Here is a 17,900-nt window from a genome sequence, read left to right as displayed (position 1 = left end):
CAAAGTATAGTGGGGTTTTGTCCTCCCTTGCATCCTATCCCCATCCTTCCAAATGTAAGTCTTCCCAATTTTAAAAGTGTTTATGGGTATAATTTCATTATGCAGAAATATGGTAACATCATTTTTCCCCACATTAGAAAGCAAATACCTCCTTTTCTCGTAGTCGAATGATGCTATTTGAAGAATTGTTAGGAAAAAAGCATTTTGGTCACAGTCTTATGTGCATGAAGTACACATAGAATCACAGAATCACAGAATGGTCAGGGTTGGAAGGGACCTCTGTAGATCACCTAGTCCACCCCCCCTGCCCGAGCAGGGTCACCTACAGCAAGGTGCACAGGACGGCATCCAGGGGGGTTTTGAATGTCTCCAGAGTGGGAGACTCCACCACCTCTCTGGGCAGCCCGTTCCAGTGCTCTGCCACCCTCAAAGTAAAGAAGTTCCTCCTCATGTTAAGATGGAATTTCCTATGTTCAAGTTTGTGCCCGTCACTTCTCGTCCTGTCACCGGGCACATCCCAACAGCAAGAGGAATACCTTTCAGCACACCGATCCGGTAATGTAACCCTCTGCTGCTTCCCCACTTACTGCTCTGTACGAGTCAAGGGCCCTATACATCAGCCATTGCCACAGGGGAAAGGCGGGAAGATAGTTGGTTCTCCCCACTCTGCAATGCAGTCCTATTGCTCTATAAACTGTTTTTTAATTCCTCTTCTAAGATTTCCTCTTCTAGGATTTCCTGATCATGGTTTCACTAATTGCTCTTTGCAATAATAATTAAAAAAAAAAGCGGAGCCAGGATGTTCCTCGCTGTTTCAAGGCTACCTTTGACCGTCACCATTACTGTGCTGAGTTCTCTAGAATGAGCACACCCACCACCACGAGCAGCACTCACAAAGCCCAAAGGATGCCTGCCTCTTCAGTCTCCTCACTGAGATCTCCTGAAGTAGAACCAAACTTGCCAAGTCCTGCAACATTGTGATTAAATATGGCACAATTTTAAGTCGACACAGGGCTTGCTTTGCTACACGCTACTGAAGATTACTGTCTTATTCAAATCCTTGATTCATGGATTCATAAGAAAGAGTAACTAATGCACCTGTCTGGGTGAAGAACAGTTCAGCATCTAGGGGTAGAGGGAGAAATTGAAATATTTTTATATTCAATAATAAAATATGTTTCTCAATTAGCTTTTAATATGAAAATGAAGCATTATGAGTTTGTCCAGAAGAAATCAATTCAAATAGCTCTTTGGGAGGGTTGTGGGTTTTTTTTCTTCAAGGAAAGGGAATGGCAGAGGACCTGAAGACAGAGTTAATTTTCCAGGAGCCTAAACCCCACTCAATGCTTAGCCTTTCACCTGTGAATGAGCATTGCGTAACTGGGACATTGCAGAGGGAATCGCAGCATCTGGAAGGTTTATATAGACAAACTGACCACAACCATATATAAAAGCCAGAAAATTCTTAAAAAGCCAGCTCTCTAGAAAGCTTCACTTTCAGTCATGCTACGGAAGTGCAGCATTCTTACAACAGAGTGGAATAACCACCGTTCCCTGCCTGCCTTAGACAGTAGCACAAGGGTGCTAAGTACCCGTACATTCTCATTATTATAAAGCATGATTTCTTCTTGCTGTTGTAGATGAGGCTGATATAGTAAGCCCCAAGATCTCTTCTACCCAGGCAGTATTATTAGATGTGTTCCACTGGGAAGGAGTCCCAAAGTTTTCAGTGTAACACAGGGTTGTTCAAATTGCACCCGTTTTTTTGCAAGTCACACTTTCATTCTCAGTCACACCAGCATCCCTTATTAGCAACATCAGTCTCGTCGGCTTTTATTCCCATAGCCCCAGAACACCTCCCAGCTGAGGAACCATGAGCTGACTTCCCATCTTCTGATGTCCCCAGAGCTTTAAAGCAGTTCTGTGCAAACCTACTTGGGGAAAAAAAAGCAGCAGCAGCTGAGAATTTAATTCGAGAATTTAAAAGTTGTACCATAAAGAAAAACTCAGACTTGGGAACAAAACAGATTTCTCCTGAAGAAACTGAAAAAGCTGAAACAAAATAGGCCCTCATTCCTAAAATCAAGCACCCTGTAGTACATAGCAGCTAAGCCTTCTCCAAGCAGAAGATCACGTGGCTCATGCCTGCAGTCTCAGGATTTAGCAATGAATGAACGTATGCATTTTTTCTCTGTAGCAATGGCTGAAAAGAAGCGAATTCTCTCTTCTTCTTGTGTGCGTCTGTGCACACTTGGGAGCACAGCCAAGGAGGAGTCCTCACTCCAGTAAAGTCATTGGCTTCCTCCAATCCAGGGGGGGGTTCACTCGCAGTGGCTAATGCTGGAGGTGTGTAACTACTCTATGTCAGTGAATAAACATCCCAACAATGAAATGGGCTCAGGCCTCGCATACTTAGGAAAGCCAACACAGGGTTATTGCTATTTGGAAGTGCAAATACACACTATAAGATATACCATGTGTTGGAGTTCTCAGCAACAATGTTCTTCAGCTTTAATTATACTGTCGAAGCACCAATTTCACCAAAGGCTGTAGGATTAACAGTACCGGCATTGCAACCTTTCACAAACAGTAACACCCTTCAATCCAGAGGGTTTTGCTGCAGTACACAGTTGAAATTTAATTTCTCCACCGTATGAAAAATTGAAATATTTAAGTAATAACATTCAGCAACATCATCTGCCATCTGATAGTGCACAGAAACTGGGCAATTATGTTTCGCCTCGGGTGGCTAATAGGCCCATTTCAAATTTCAGGCATTATCAGATAATAACACTGCCTGCATCTGAGTATGTTATTATAATTATTAACCGTAAAGAAATAGGGGGATGGGGGGAGGATTGTTTTTAATTATTTAATTTTGAAGTGCAATAAGATAAGTTCATTGTTCCCCATGAGCTAACATTCAGAGACTGAGCGCTGGCATCACTGCAAATTTAACTCAGTTCAAACTGACTTGTTTTCAGATTCATACAACCTTGTCGTTGCTATTTGGAATAAGTAGGTCTCAGAGCAGGGACACTTGCCTGAAAACATTACATGGGAATAAAAATGGTAATGGCAACAGAAACTCTGAGGAATCTTCCACTAGAAGCCAGTTTATTTCTGATATCATACTTAAAAAACATGGTCACTGTTTTAGATCAATTACTGTATTTTAATTATTTAGCTTTCAAACTCTTCTTAGGATGTGTATTTTCAGATTTGGCATGAAACAGAACCTCGATGAAATATGCCTCATACATTTATAAATGTAAAAATTTATGGCCACAAATGTGTACAAGATTAAAAAGTGGAGAAATGGCTTTTGGAAATAGGGACCCTTAGTCAAAATTGCACTGAAGGCCCGCAGTTTGGTTCTGTGGCCTGGGCAAAAAAACATAAAGGCAATATACAGCTATTTTGACCAATTTCACATCCTCCATTTCTGTACCCATAGCAAAAATGACTTAACACCATGGTGAAATACAGCATTAGGCTTTCTAGATTTATAAATACTTCAGTGCATGGAAGGAATATTGAATATGTTCCTTCCTATCTAAAGGAATAGAAAATTCAATAGATATAGAAAATTTAATAAATAAAATTACATAGCGACAAAATTAACATTAAGCTATGTAGAGGTCTCCATATCTCTCTGTTTGCTGTGATTCTGTGATATTGGTATTTTTCAAAGCTCATGGCTCAGACACAGTGTGCAAACTGCTTTTAATAATTGCTTTTTAAGTAATTTTCTAGCATTCTGTAGGAAAAGCTTCAGAAATAGTGAGGTGAGTTTACGCTTTCGTCCCAAACACAAGACAGAATGAAAAGGCTAACTAATTATTTAAACCCTTTCCATTATTTCATGGGAGACTGCTCTTTCCAACTCTCAAAGGTCATTTAGTGCACAAAAGGACTATCACGCATAAGAGTTGAGTGCTCTGTAAAAAACACATTTAACAGAGTTCCACAAAAAACAGAGAATAAGAAGTAAAGGCCATTAAAAACAAGTATTTGTCTAATCATATGGAGGCAAACAATTATTCGTTTTAACAGCCACTATGACTCACATCAAGCCACCAGCATCACACCTGCCCCAGTCCCACCACCTTCCCAACCTCCATATGAACTTCACAAGTGAACTTCATGCTTCTTCCACCATCGTACATCCATGTCTGTGAATGTCCTACAAATAACTGCATTTTTCTGAAAAAAACTACAGAGAACTTATGCATTTAGTTTTCATGTGTGCCCTTTCCACTATGAATATTGCAGTTATCTCATGAAAGATATTTTACAATTAGAAAAGCAAGAAAAACCTGATGCCCTCTGCAGTGTTAGAGGGTGTGAATGAAGATGCATTTCAGGGGACTCACGGCACTGGACAGCCAGGCACTGCTCCTCCAGATCACTCCAAAGCAGAGCTGTTCTAGCTCCTTAAGGTTACTGCGCTGGCTAAACGCAGCACTTCACATTTTTCCATTAACTAAACTTGGCTATACGTTTGGATTTAGTTGTAAGGGATAAGGCGAATAGATTACAAGAAGGTCTCCGACTCAGCAGCAGACGGTTTGATGAAGAACAGGTCTCCCTTCTGCACCTCCGTGAGCTTTCACAAAACAGCCTCGCCAGCACTCCCATAGCTGGTGCCAGCGTTTTGCAGCTCCTCTGGCCCTGTGGTCCAGGAAACCGGGCCGTCGTCTCCAACGCTTCTCTCCTGGGCTGCCTGCAAGAGTTTGCAATCTGGCCAGCCCAACCTGTGCAGCCAGATCATGTGCATAGCGAGGCACTCAGAAAAGGGGAGGATTGATACTCCCACACGTCGATAGGAAAACTAGGCATCCAACATATGCTTTATTTAGGCTTTTATCAAAACTGAGAACATCGGTAACAGAGAGATAGAGCTAAGCTGAAAAAACATACTGCATTGTAACCTCCAGCATGAGTGCTGAGACTGTGACCGCTGGGGGGAAAGGACAGCCTGGCTTCCCCAGGTCTGCTCGGGAAAGGCTCATGCGAAGGAATCCTGCCCCTGACATAGCACACAAGAATCAAGCGTACGTTTGTGGTTAGGTGTTGACTTTATGACTTTTTTAACTTCCATGGAATTTTTTGCAAAGGTATTTTCTCAGGGCCTCACTGCGTAATTTTTCGGTATGACATATGTAGTTTAATGCTTCAACTTTTCAGTGCCACAGAAGAGGCAACTGGAAAGGCTGTCGAAATTTTCTATTGCTGCAGAGCAGCGCAGCTCAGCAAATATTTTTTTTTTACAGTACGTTATTGATAGGGTATTTAGCAAATTCTGAATGGCAGTTTACTTGCTAGTTTGCAAACACTCCATATGTTGAGTATTAAGATATTAAATTTTATTTGTTCTCAAATAGAAGTAAATCACATCACGTCTTTAAAAAGAAAAAAAAAAAAAAAAAACACCACCTCCCCCCCAACTCAAAAGCAGAAATAAAACTATTTAGTCTAGTGAAACGAATCTTTTCAGCTGTGGAAATCTTCCTTTCTCTCTCTCTCTAACTCCCCTCCTCCCTGATATTTCGAAATGGCACTGGCCCAAGATACAGTAATCCAGTTTGTTCAGTGACCAAACACTCTCTCACGCCTGGAGGATCAACTTGAGTTGCCACACAGCCAGAATCAATTCGTGAAGCTGACATCCGAGCATCCTCTGAAGGCTGCAGTACCTGGGGTGCCTGAAATGCCATTATCTCTCCCTGTAAGTGGTGAATCTCAAGAGGTGGAATCGCTTTTTCCCTGGCCTGTTTTCAATGGCAACATGTCAGGTTTTAATTGCCTAAAAGGGTCTTAAATTTAAAATGCTTTTTCCCAGGTTCTTGGATAATTTAAATCCTTGACTAGTTCATTAAAAGGCCATTTGCAGTGAGGCCGGCTGGCGCATCTCTCACTTAGCACGCTCAGCTGAGCTAGGAATAGAAGTAAATAAACAGCATCCGCTCTGCCTGACACAGAGTACAAGCATTTGTGGGCACCCACAGTGGTGGCGGAAGGGCAGGAACGGGTGTGTTGCGGCTAAAGAGCTCAGTTCTTTCTTGAACAAATATATAAGGTGAAATTGTGGCATTAGTGAAGTCAGTGGCAAAATTCCCAAAGACTTCAATGGGACCAGATTTTTCTCTCAGTTAGTTCCAGAGGGTTTCTACAGGGTGGAGCCTTTGAAGGGGCAATGGAAATAGATCGCTGGTCCATAAGGGCCCAGTGTATCTCACTGGAAAACAGAAACCAAATAGAGCAACAACATGTAGTAGATGTATGCTTTGGCTAGCCGCCTTCCTCAGTGTTTTACATTTTCACCCTGTGTTCTGTTTGTGTCTGTGTATTACTTCAAAAATATACAGTATTAGATTAGATACAACAGTGGAAACCTGATTTGAAGGAGCATTCAGATCAGTAAAAACCAGTTGCCTGATGAATGGAAATGGCCGTCTAATAAAAATGGAAAAGATACATTCTCAACACATTTGGATCTGACTTGGAGAGAGTGAGGTAATTGAGAGAGAGGGGTAGGAATAGCCTCTTGTACATATTCTGCTTTCTCTACAAAATTCATCTACAAACCTAATATTTTTAACTTTGGGAAATACTAATATTTTCCAAAGTTTTGAAAAAAGTAGTTAGAAGCATATCATTAGAAAAATCTCAGTTCACATCTAATGACTATATATGTGTATGTGTAGGTGGTACTCACAGACACCACACTCACTATTCAAATGTATGTATGAATATATATATATATACACACGCAGCAGTAATGAGACCCATAATGCAGCCACCCATATCATTCTTACACAAATGCACATATGCTGTGCACACTCACCTCCCGAATGTTGCAGACCCTGATAACAGATGTTTCACCAGCAGAATTCCAATTCTCAGTATCAACCAATTTATTAGTAATTATGCTTGGCACTTACCTAACCTTTTTCGGGTAACTGATACCTTCTGGGTATCCTTTTTTTAACTGTGTTTTCCTTTACAGAAAGGCCATACATTTGTGGTATCACAGTTTCTTGCCACAAGCTTGGCACGGCACAGTGCTGAAAAGTTTTGCTCTGCGGTGCAGCCTAGTCTGTGCTGTACAGATGTTAGATGTTGGTGATAGCTCTAATGAATTTTTCAGGTACTTGAATTTGGCTTTTAAGTAACTGGAAAGTGAAATCCGGGTGCAAGTTCCAGCTTACTGGAAGGGTTCAGTGATGAAGCACAACTGTTCATTTCCAAATGCCTAGGTATTTATATTTTCCTGATATGCTTCTTTCAATCACAGTTTAAATTAAGCAGTCTGTTTAGCTTCTTTTCACACATTTCCCAAGGAGACCAAAATAGGAAGTGTGTCCTTTTAAACCCTCTTTTATTTTTTTTAAACCTATCTGCTTCCTTCCCCCCCTCCTTTTGAAAATGTTCTCCACCTTGGAAAGCACGTTCAAAAAAAGCAGTCTCTTTCTGCTTTCTTTTTTCTTTAACGGGTCAAATTTTCCTGGGTTTCATTTTCCTGCTTTTTACTGTCACTTTGCTGTACAACAAACCAGTGAGAAGATAATCCATCTCTGTAAAGGCTGTTTGTTATTAAACTAAATACCTATTTGAACTGCTGCTTCTTTTTCTTGAAGGCTCATGTATGTCTTTAATTAAAAAGAAAGGATGAGCATGATGCATAGCTAGCTCCCTCTGATCTTTACTGTTTGATACCATCCATTCAGATATAAATGTTTTTTCTTGTTCATTCAGTCACTAAATCAATGCAACAAATTCAAAGGTCGACTGCAGTGTTCATTTGTTTGTGGGACTTTAGTTTTCATTTCTGTGAAGAAAATGTCAAAAAAAAAGTGATATTAAGATAGTTGGGCCTCAAGGCTTTAATATTTAAAACTCAGAGCATAGCAAGGCAAGATCTGTTCTAGGCAATTCAGGATGTTTTGCAACGCAATGCAAACATCTACATTAGGAAAGCATCAAACTCGAAGACTTAAATACTGAAAGCGGGATTACTTGAAGCTGACCCTACCTTCCCACCGGTGAAGGCAATGCTAATACACCCAGAGGATTAGCAGCCTTTATAAGCCTTTATACAGGCTGTCTCCATGTCTGAGTAGCTCCTCTTTCACGCTATGCTTCAGTCCATATTCCCAATCAGTTCAATTTACCATTGCATTCTTTTTTCAGACATGAACTGGACCATAACTTACAGCCTCCTTTCTCCCCAAGAAAATTACAGTCCTCTCAGAGACAATGTCTTTTCTGCTTTGGTTTTAAAATTTTCCAGTTAGATTTGTAATACAAGATGAAATTACATTTCCATATCTTCTCCTGCTGGCTCTCCCAGCTTTCCTGCTCTGCAGCTTTACATGCTAAGCTCACAGCATTTCTTTTTAAGCAGGGTCTTGCTAATCTCCTCTATTCAGCCCTGTCATGTTCAGCCCCTCAGGGCAGATCACATTGGAATAGGGGAGAGAGGGGATCTGGTAAGTCGTGAACAGAAGACATTTTGCATGTTTGCCTACTTTGCCTTTTTAAAAATATTTTCTTCAGATTGCTTAATGTCTTCTTCATATTGCAAGGATCTTTTTTGTCGGAATCATTTATGAAATCCCTGCTGAAGAATTCTATCTTGAAAATTAGCCAGATGGGGACTAGAACAGTTAGGAAATAATATCATTACAATGCAGTAATGTGTTAATAGTGCCGTTATAGCTTTGTAATTCCTACTGTTCTCATATCCTTGGCCTGCTATATGCTGATTTTTCCTCGCACTAAAGGAATTGCTATAGCAACATACCTTCAAACACGTATGATTAATATTTTATACACCCATGACGGACTAGATATTTGTTCTAGACATAGCATATTGAAAAACAAGATGGAATACCTGCCATGAATCCATAGAATAAAAACTGATTTATACTGGGAGAAAAATAAATCATAAATTGAAAAAGAACAAGAGAATACAATTTCATAGATTCAGAATACAGGCAAGTTGATAAAATACACTGCAATGCTTCGATCTCTCTGGTATATCAGTGTTAGTCTAAGGAACACAGCGTATCACAAGCCATTTTAGTATTATGTAAAAAAAAAAGGTTTTTTTTCCACATAGGAAAACAACTGTATCACTTTTTTTCACCTGCGGACAGATGCCTCAACCCAGAAGCCAGATTCTTCCTTAGACCCCAGGGAAGAGAAACTAAAAAGTGGTCACATTTTGCAAATTTAACCTCATACGCACCTTCAGACTGACAGTCAAAAAGGTGTAAAAGTTTGTGCTTCCTCTTAACTTCAGCTCGGGTTAGTATCACCCAGGATTTCACATAGCTGACTATAACTACCATTCCTGGTCAGGACAGACAATTAGAAGCATACATTTTGCCTTTTTAGTATCAAAAGCTAATTATACACAATTAAACATTAACCACATGGGATGATAGTCACTGGAGGCTGATTAAACTTTTCAGAAGTCGCCCAGTTTGTATGATGCATCTAATGGCAGAATTCCCTCATCTTCTAAGGTAAAAAGCACCAGGCTCTCTACCAGTATAGTTACAAATTTAATCTTTTAAAATGCTGAATAAAGAATAAAGCCAACCCATGAAGTGAATGAGGCAGCTGTCAAGAGCAAAATTGCCTTACTATGACTTAAAGTAGACATGGCCGACAGACTCTCGAGGAGGCCTACATGCCACAAAGACTCAATTTAAGTCTTTAAAACAGGGCATTGGGCACATGTGAGCTTTTACCATGCAAAGGGTTAATTTCACCCAACGGATGGCCGGTGTAGGGTGTGGTGAACAGCAAGGCTGAACTTTCTGAGGTTTCCATTTACCAGGCCACATACTTCAGTTCAAACTGCCAAACCCTTTCAATGAAGGCTTTGTGCACAGGCAGAACATGTTTTGCACAATGCAGGAGTCAGAGAGAGTTTGCCATGCAAAATGTGGAAGATAAATGGGGGGGCAAAGTGTGATTGGACTTCTAAAGGGCAATGTCCAACTCAGAACATGGAAAACACCAAAGCTCTCAGGAAAAATGGTGAAAGCTGACGCTATAAGTGATAGGTTATAGGGTACATCACTGATATTGGAGAGGCTCTTTAACTTTTCTAGAGCTCAGATTATTTTTCTGCTTCCAATTTCTTGGTGTTGCCTATGGTGCTCACATACGGCCCACTGGCCCATACTAACCTGGCGATGCACATGTACGGCTCTTCTCAGCCTGTAATAAATGCACCTTCTAGGCATTCACAAAGAGAAACATCTCAGACAATCTGTCTTAAATGACACTTACAAAGTTACTTATGTTGGCTAGTTTCCTAAAAGATCAAAATTTTTAAAGACATTGTATTCCCACTGACTATATCAGGGCCAGAGTGTCAAGGTCAGTTTGTCTGCCAGAAACACATGCCTGCCCACTTTACAAGGATAAGCATCCCATGCATCTCTGGATATCTCTGACCAATTAAATGGGCAGGTAGCCGCATGGGTGAGTTTGATTTATGACTAAACAGCTGTTCATCCATTATCTGAACATCCTCTTCTTATGCCCAAGTGCTCAGATCATTTAACAAAATCTCAGCTTGCTCTGTCTTAGCATTTTTGGAGCTCACAGCCTTTTGTAGGCTTTCAGTTTTGACACACCATTAGGCAAGGCTGCTGGAAAAGATGTCCCTAGCCTCTCTTTTTAAGTCAAAATTGCTAAGCTCTGATTGTGACAAGCTGTAAGGTTCAGATAACCATTTGGTATCATACTGTCAAATAACTTGTGCCTCGGTTTCCTTCCTGGCCATGTTGAGTCACGTTTTCCAAATAACTGTCCATGGTCCTACACAACCTCTATATCTTTCCGTGTTTCATCCTGAGCATTTCCCCAAACTAACTGTTGTCCAATCATTTGCCCAAGACCTATAAAGCTGCCAGTTCTCTCCAGCTCACCCCAATTCTTTTGAGAAGGAAAGGAGTTAAAAAAAAAAAGGGGATGAAAAATCCCTTCCTCTTCTCCTAAATAAGCAAAACGAGGTTGTCTGACAACTGTCACTTTAAATAGATGCAGTGTAAGCCTTTGTCAGAATGGATGGAAGCCCAGACTTAAACAAAAGATAAGCAGCAGTCATCAGTGATGGGAGGCAAAGAAGTGAACTAAATTGTGGAGTGAGTTTTTCCAGAAAGGTCTAAGTCTTCCTGAGCCATCTCTACTGGCTTCTCTGGTAGACACAAAACTTAAATCTGAGAGCTTCTTCAGCACTGATATTTACCGGAGTGTTGACTGCCAGTTGCATTCTGATTTGGGGGAGCAAAGGAAAGAATGGGGTAACACAGGCAGGCGGTGAGTAGAGAAAATCTCACTGTCCCCTCTGCGATCCATTCCTTCCTCCCATCACATATCTCGCATCATCCATCCTTAATGCAGAATCCGGGAGGTTGGAGAAATGACAGCTTCATCCTGTCATTTCAAGGTTATGTGCTTTTAAAACTACATTAACAAGAGCTCTCTCATTCTTCTCCCCCCAAAATCAAGAAGGGGCTGAGGGAGGCAGACCTACAGTGAATTGCTAATCAGACATTCAATTCCCGAAGAATATCAGCACATTTCTTTTTTGGTTATATTTTATCATGATGTTATTTTAAAATATTCTAAGCCAAGCGCCTATTCCACCCCCATTTGTCTGACTGCTATCTATACACTGTCTACACATAGTGATCAAGGGGATTATAATAGTGCTCTATCATAGTCCCCCGTGAAGAAGCTGTACTCTCAGATACACGTCTTTTCCAGTATTCCTGTACCTGTATGAAAAAGTACATTTGCCTGAGACAGTCTGTATTGAGACAATGGTGTGAGTGACTTTAAATCTGTTTTTTTCAGACTGTTCATATGTGGAGATTCCCTTTAATCTTAATTCTGACTTCATGTTAGTTTAGTAAGCAAATTCAAGGCTCATAAATATTTGAACTCACCAAGCTGAACTGAGTGTTTGGTTTGGGTTGGTTACTAGAAAAACATTTAATAAGAAAGATCTCACTCCTGAAAAAGATATTAGATTTATGAGGCCAGGTTCAAACCTGCAAAACAATGTATTTGATGAACATTCAGATTTTTAAGCTGCAAGGACATAGAGCCTCTTAATCGCCTCGCTCCAACACTTACAGCAGGAACTTGCAACTCCCATCAACTGCAAGTCATCCCCTAGTGATTCTGCCCCTGCCAATTAAAAATATGCTTCGGACAGCAAAAACACATGGTAAAATCTGGAGCTGTTTGTAAGGCTAGCAAGCATCCACCTTCCAGCTTCTCTGCATCAATTTACCCACGTCTCAAAATGTCCTCTCAAGAGAGTATAACCTTCTTAAGATACCACTGATGCAGAAGCAAAACATACCCAGGTTAGACCACCAGAATGGAAGTAGGTAGCCTTTAAAGTAACAGAAAATAACATTGCATCAGCAATCCCATCTCTCTCAAATGGGAAATAATTTCAGACTACAAGTATGTTTCCAAGATACTCTATCTCCAGAATTATTCCAGTGGGAAGGTATGGTTAAAAATCAAAATAAAGACTTTTTAAATCACCTACTCTTGTTATAATCTAACTAAATGAGAAAGGACAGAATATTAACAATTGCAGAGAGCCGAGATAAATCATATATGCTGGACCATATAAGATGATAGTTAAATACAGCACCAAAAGACTAATGGTATAATGCAACTTTTCTATTTTTTCACATACTGAGTTTTACTTACCTGAATCGAGAGACCAAAAACTCTGCAGAACATGAAGATATACTTTGTTTCTCACTCCAGGGTGGATATATTCCACCTGTGAACACAAAGGAAAATGTTCTTTGTCTTCTTTACTAAACTGAGTCTCCAGATCTATGAACACTCACGTGATGGTGGAAGAGCCTTGGGCCTGCATCTGCCAGAGAAGAGGGCAAATATGGACATGCTACATTTTGAAAAATTGGAGGAAAAGTCACATATCCTGTATTGTGGCATTTGCTCCTTCTGGCTCAAGAAAAGGGAAGCAAGCCAGAGAAGAGTATACGGAATCTAATATGATCTCCAAATATTTGAAAATTGTGGGATAGAGCAACTCAGCTAGATTACACAGAAATGTGTAGACATAGGATATGGCACTTACTAAATATGCTCGGATGTTTGGTAACTGTTTCTGAAGCTTTGAAAAACTTTCCATTGTGGGAAAGCCATCTGGCAGGTCATCCACAGTTGCTCGATGGGAAATTATTTATGAATGTAAAAGTTAAGGACTGCCCTGTGCCTGACTGATGAAGAACCAAAAGATATGTCTGCTGGCAGGGCCAACTCCCAGATATTTATCAGTTTCAGTTCAGACAAGAACTGCTGGGAGAACAGTCAGACACCCCAGAAAGTTTCTGACAGGCTTCAGAAAGCCAGTGAGCAGTAAGGAAATGCTGTGGCAGGGACAGTCTTCTCCAACTCTGAGCATGGATGACATCTGCACGCACATACTGTGGTCATGCTATAAATTTTAAGAACTGTCTTGGGAACCAGATGAGAAGGGGGTGCCTTTGTATGCAATAAAAAGTGCTCAAAACCTCATGTTTGGATATACAACAGCAACAAAGTGGGGGAGACTGTATGAGGAATACAAATAGAAATTCTCAAGTAAGTTTTGTTTAAAATGTATTGAGGGTATTCAAAATACAATTTCATGTTTCAGTTTACAATATTTTCTGTGTACATTAAACATTTGCTTTATTGAGGAACTGTGTGGTACTTTAAAAATTGTCTGGAAACTATTAACACCTGTTTTTCTGAGCTGCATCCCCAACCACTTGAGCTGTGAAGCTTTGAGAACCCCCTGGAGAGCCAGAACTGTCGACGGTACCTCAGCTAAGAGTTAAAAGTGAGTGATAGGAAGGGGGGAATTTAAGGAGCTGTACATTGCCCACACCATTATGTTAGCATAGCTTAGTCTGGCAAAAGCAAACAGACATGCAAACAGGAAATACCTCAAATCTGCTAGCCTACATGTCAGTTGGTGTCCTTAAAATTTCCTTGTGGATACAATACATCAGCCCAAGTTCAGCATTACTGCAAAAGGCCTCCTGAATTCCCCTTCCAGCCCTCCTTAGATCACCTTCCTTGATCACTACAGAAACCATCATTATTGTTAGCTTGCTGTTGAATCCTCTATGCGCAGGACATCTTCCATTCAAGCTTTCTGCTGAGTTACCACGTCTAGGCTCTGCCTTGATGCAAGTTGTTAATATTTTCTGCTTAAAAGCTCTTAGAGCCTTTCCTTCAGAGCAGAAACTCTCATTCTTCATCTTGAATATTGCAGCGTTCCTTTCCTTGCCCTTAACAAAAGCAATCTTACACCTCTAGAAAGCTGCTGTCCTTTCTCCTAGCTTGTTGAGTTGACTGTATCAAACCTCTCTTCACCTTCTTTCAGCAAGTTCTTTCTCTCTTGGTTTCATTTCTGAGGCCCTCCACAATGTATCCCCTCCTTGAAATCATCTTTTACCATCCATTTAGCCCCCGATGCCAGCTTTTCTACGCCCATTTTGTATTTGAGCTTTCTACATGCACTGTGATGAGCTCCTAAATAAATGTTCCCTAAGTCACCTTGGTGTCTTCCTTCACATCTGTTTTCCCATTGTGTCAAATTTACTAACAACTCAAGACCCCTGTTCTTGTGCATGCCCTTGGCAGTTTTGCTGCAAGCGTGAACAGGAGCAAGTGAAAACCTCTGTTATAAAATGCCGGGACAGTGTTACAAACCTTATCTGATGTTGTGGTTGCCATGTCATCAGTGCATTTGGTTGCATACTGTTTCTTCTAATGGAAAAAAATAAATGAGTAAAAGCTGTTTTGAAGGGGGGGGGGGGGGGGGGGGGGGGTGTTAAAGTATGTACAATTCAGTTTTAAAAATGACTGGAAGCAGTTCAGTGGAAACTTGTTTGAATCATAACCTTAACACTGAACACCTCTCATCCCTGAAATTCAAGGTTGAAGGAAAAGTTCAAGCTTCGAATCTCGGTTTTTGTTTCTGGGCTGCACTCAAAACCAGAAGGGGCTTATTTTTCCAAGTGCAATTTGATGTGGCCTGGGATAGCATAAATCTCATAGAAACATCTGGGAAGAGTTTTGCTGATAGAAAGAACACGGAAGTATTGTTTCTTGAGAAAGCACAGCATTATAAAGTTAACATGTAATTTTTCTAAAATCATTGCCACTCTGATATTAAAAATGTGGGCCGTTAGTCCAAAAGAAGAGCAGAGTAACTTTGAAAAACTCTTTGGATCCTAATTATATCTTGTTAGTTTTATTTCTAAGAACATAAAAACACTTGCTGGGTAAAGCAAATGATGTCCAACACTGTCAAAAGGACAGTGCAGTCAAAGGAAAACATTTGAGCTTGGCCATTTTGCGGTCAGTTCTTCTCACACTCCCAGAGCATCCAGAAAGACTGTTTTAACGATGTTCCAGGACACATTCATAACTAGTCCACTTCAGATCTTAGCACAGATCTTCCACCCATTAATTCCTCTAATTCTTTGCTGAACCTAGTGGTACTCTCCGCCTCCACAGCTTCAAATGGCTACAGGTTGCCAAAGCTCATGACCCTCTGTGTAAAAACACCCTTTCATCTGTTTTAAACCAACCTCCCACTAGCTTCAAATGCTCACAAGTCCAGTTGGTGTGCAGTGTGGCAAAGAGCAGGTCTATATTTGCCTTATCCACTGGCTTTTACGATTTCATAAACCTTGATCACATCTGCCCTAACCCAGCTGTCTCTTCAAGCTGATCAGTCCCAAACTTTTTAGTGTCTCCTGGTAAAGTAGCTGTTCCAACACCTTGAACGTTTTGTTGCCCTCCTCTACACCAGCTGCACAATATCCTTCTTCAGATGTGGAGATCAGAAGTACATACCACATTGAAGATGTGAGCCCATCGAGCTTTTATGTAATTCCCTCCTCCTTCCTTCCTGACAAAGCCCAACATTTTTTTGGCTGCTGCTGCATGAACTGATGATTTTTTGGCTGAACTGATGATTTCAGTGACAAATAAGATATTTTTCCTGAGCCATAACTGCCATCTCTACATTTAACACCATGCAGTAGGCCCATTTAGATTGTTTTATTTCCATACACATTCATTCATGTTTATCTGCATTGGTACTCCTTTGCCACCTTTTACACTCACGCTTAGTTTTCCAAGGTCCTTCTGAAGTTCTTTGCCACTAGCTTGGCATTTGGCTGTCTGAGAGACCTTAGTGCCAGCTGCAGCCTTGGAGATCGCACTGCGAATTCCCACCACCACACCAATGATCAAGGTGCTGAATAAAACTGGTTTTAGCACTGATCCTGAGGGAACATACTTCTGCCTCATATTCATCCAGAAAAGTCACCTTTAAGGATGGCTGTTTGCTTCCTGTCCTTTTACCAGGTTTCACTCCATCAATGACCCTTTCCTCCAAACCCATGGTAACTTAGTTTCCACAATAATCTCTGGTATGGAACCTTAACAACAACTTTTGGAAATGCCACGTTATGTTTCCAGGGAAATCCTTTATCCTGGTGCTTATTGGCATGTTCACTGGCACCCTCCAAGAGCTTGAGCAGGCTACTGAGACAGGACTTCCCTTTGAAGAAGCCAGGCTCCTTTCCTAAAAGACCATGTTCTCAATGCTTCTACTCTTATTTTACAGACTATGCTATCTGATCTCAATTAACAGTCTGTAGCTATTCCTGAAGACTTTCAAACCAGACTGTTGCATTAAACAATGATGCCTAATCTCCATAAAGCTTATTTTCAGTGTTTTATTCATACCCGGGAGGTGGGTAAATAATGTAAGTTTCCGAAAGCCGTGGCTCGTGCTGAAAATTATTTTTGTATGTTAAGTAAATGAGACAAAGGGAAACCAACTCCAACAAATGATCGCACCCACTTAATTTCATTGCTAGGCAAAGAAAGCAAAACCAAAACAAGCCTCAGGTGTGTTACATCCTCACAATTAAAATGCAATTAGCAGCATGATACAAACTCATCATTCCAAACAGGTTTCTCACTTTATTTATACAGCCCCTCATGTTTCTATAAGAAGTTGTCTTTTTTCTGTTTTAAGTCCAATTAAGTTGTGTTATTTTTTTTTCTTTCCTAGTTCATTGTTTTCCCTTCACCCATCAACTTTTCTCTGCTTTTCATGTCTCTTACCTTCTCCATTTTCCCACTAAAAATCAGTAAAAATGCTAAATGATAACATTTAGTAAAATACTCCCCTCTGTTACTAGAAGAAATCTACCTTCCACTGTCTCAGCAAAGTGCTGAGAAAACCTGGTCAATTATTGGGAAAATATTATCCTTTCAATGGCAGTAAGAAAAAAATCTAAGCAATATGGAAAAATCCATGCAATTTCGAGTTCTTACAAATGCATCTAATTTTAGGGAATGTGATGTTCTAAATTTCCAAAGAAATAGATCTAACATTGGACAAACATTCACACACACACAGTTACACAGGTTATAGGGAAGTTATGTGAATCCATACTCTAACGGCTTGGCTGAACTAGCCTGGCTGGCAAAAATGATGATGTGGTATCCAAGCCTGTCTTTTGGGGGTTCACTTCATGGTATTTATCAGTCTTGACATTTCACACCCCCCATGCAGTAGAAAGGTTATTAAGAGCACAGCACAAATAGCCTGTATTCCCAAGAGCATATTTTAATCAGAAAGAAAAATAGTAACTGCAGACTCTAATAAGAAAGGGGCTCAGTGTGAGGGAAATATCAGAAACTGCACGGAAGAGTTTTGCTCCTGCCCATGGCCGAGCAGGCCCTCTGGTGCAAAAGGGCAGGGACCATCCCCTTCTACCAGCTGGAGCTGCCCTCTG

Source organism: Vanellus vanellus (genome assembly GCF_965231255.1).
Source record: "Vanellus vanellus genome assembly, chromosome: 2".
In the NCBI taxonomy this organism is placed as follows: domain Eukaryota; kingdom Metazoa; phylum Chordata; class Aves; order Charadriiformes; family Charadriidae; genus Vanellus; species Vanellus vanellus.
The sequence above is the reverse complement of the archived record's forward strand: the minus strand, read 5'-3'. Positions refer to the sequence as shown.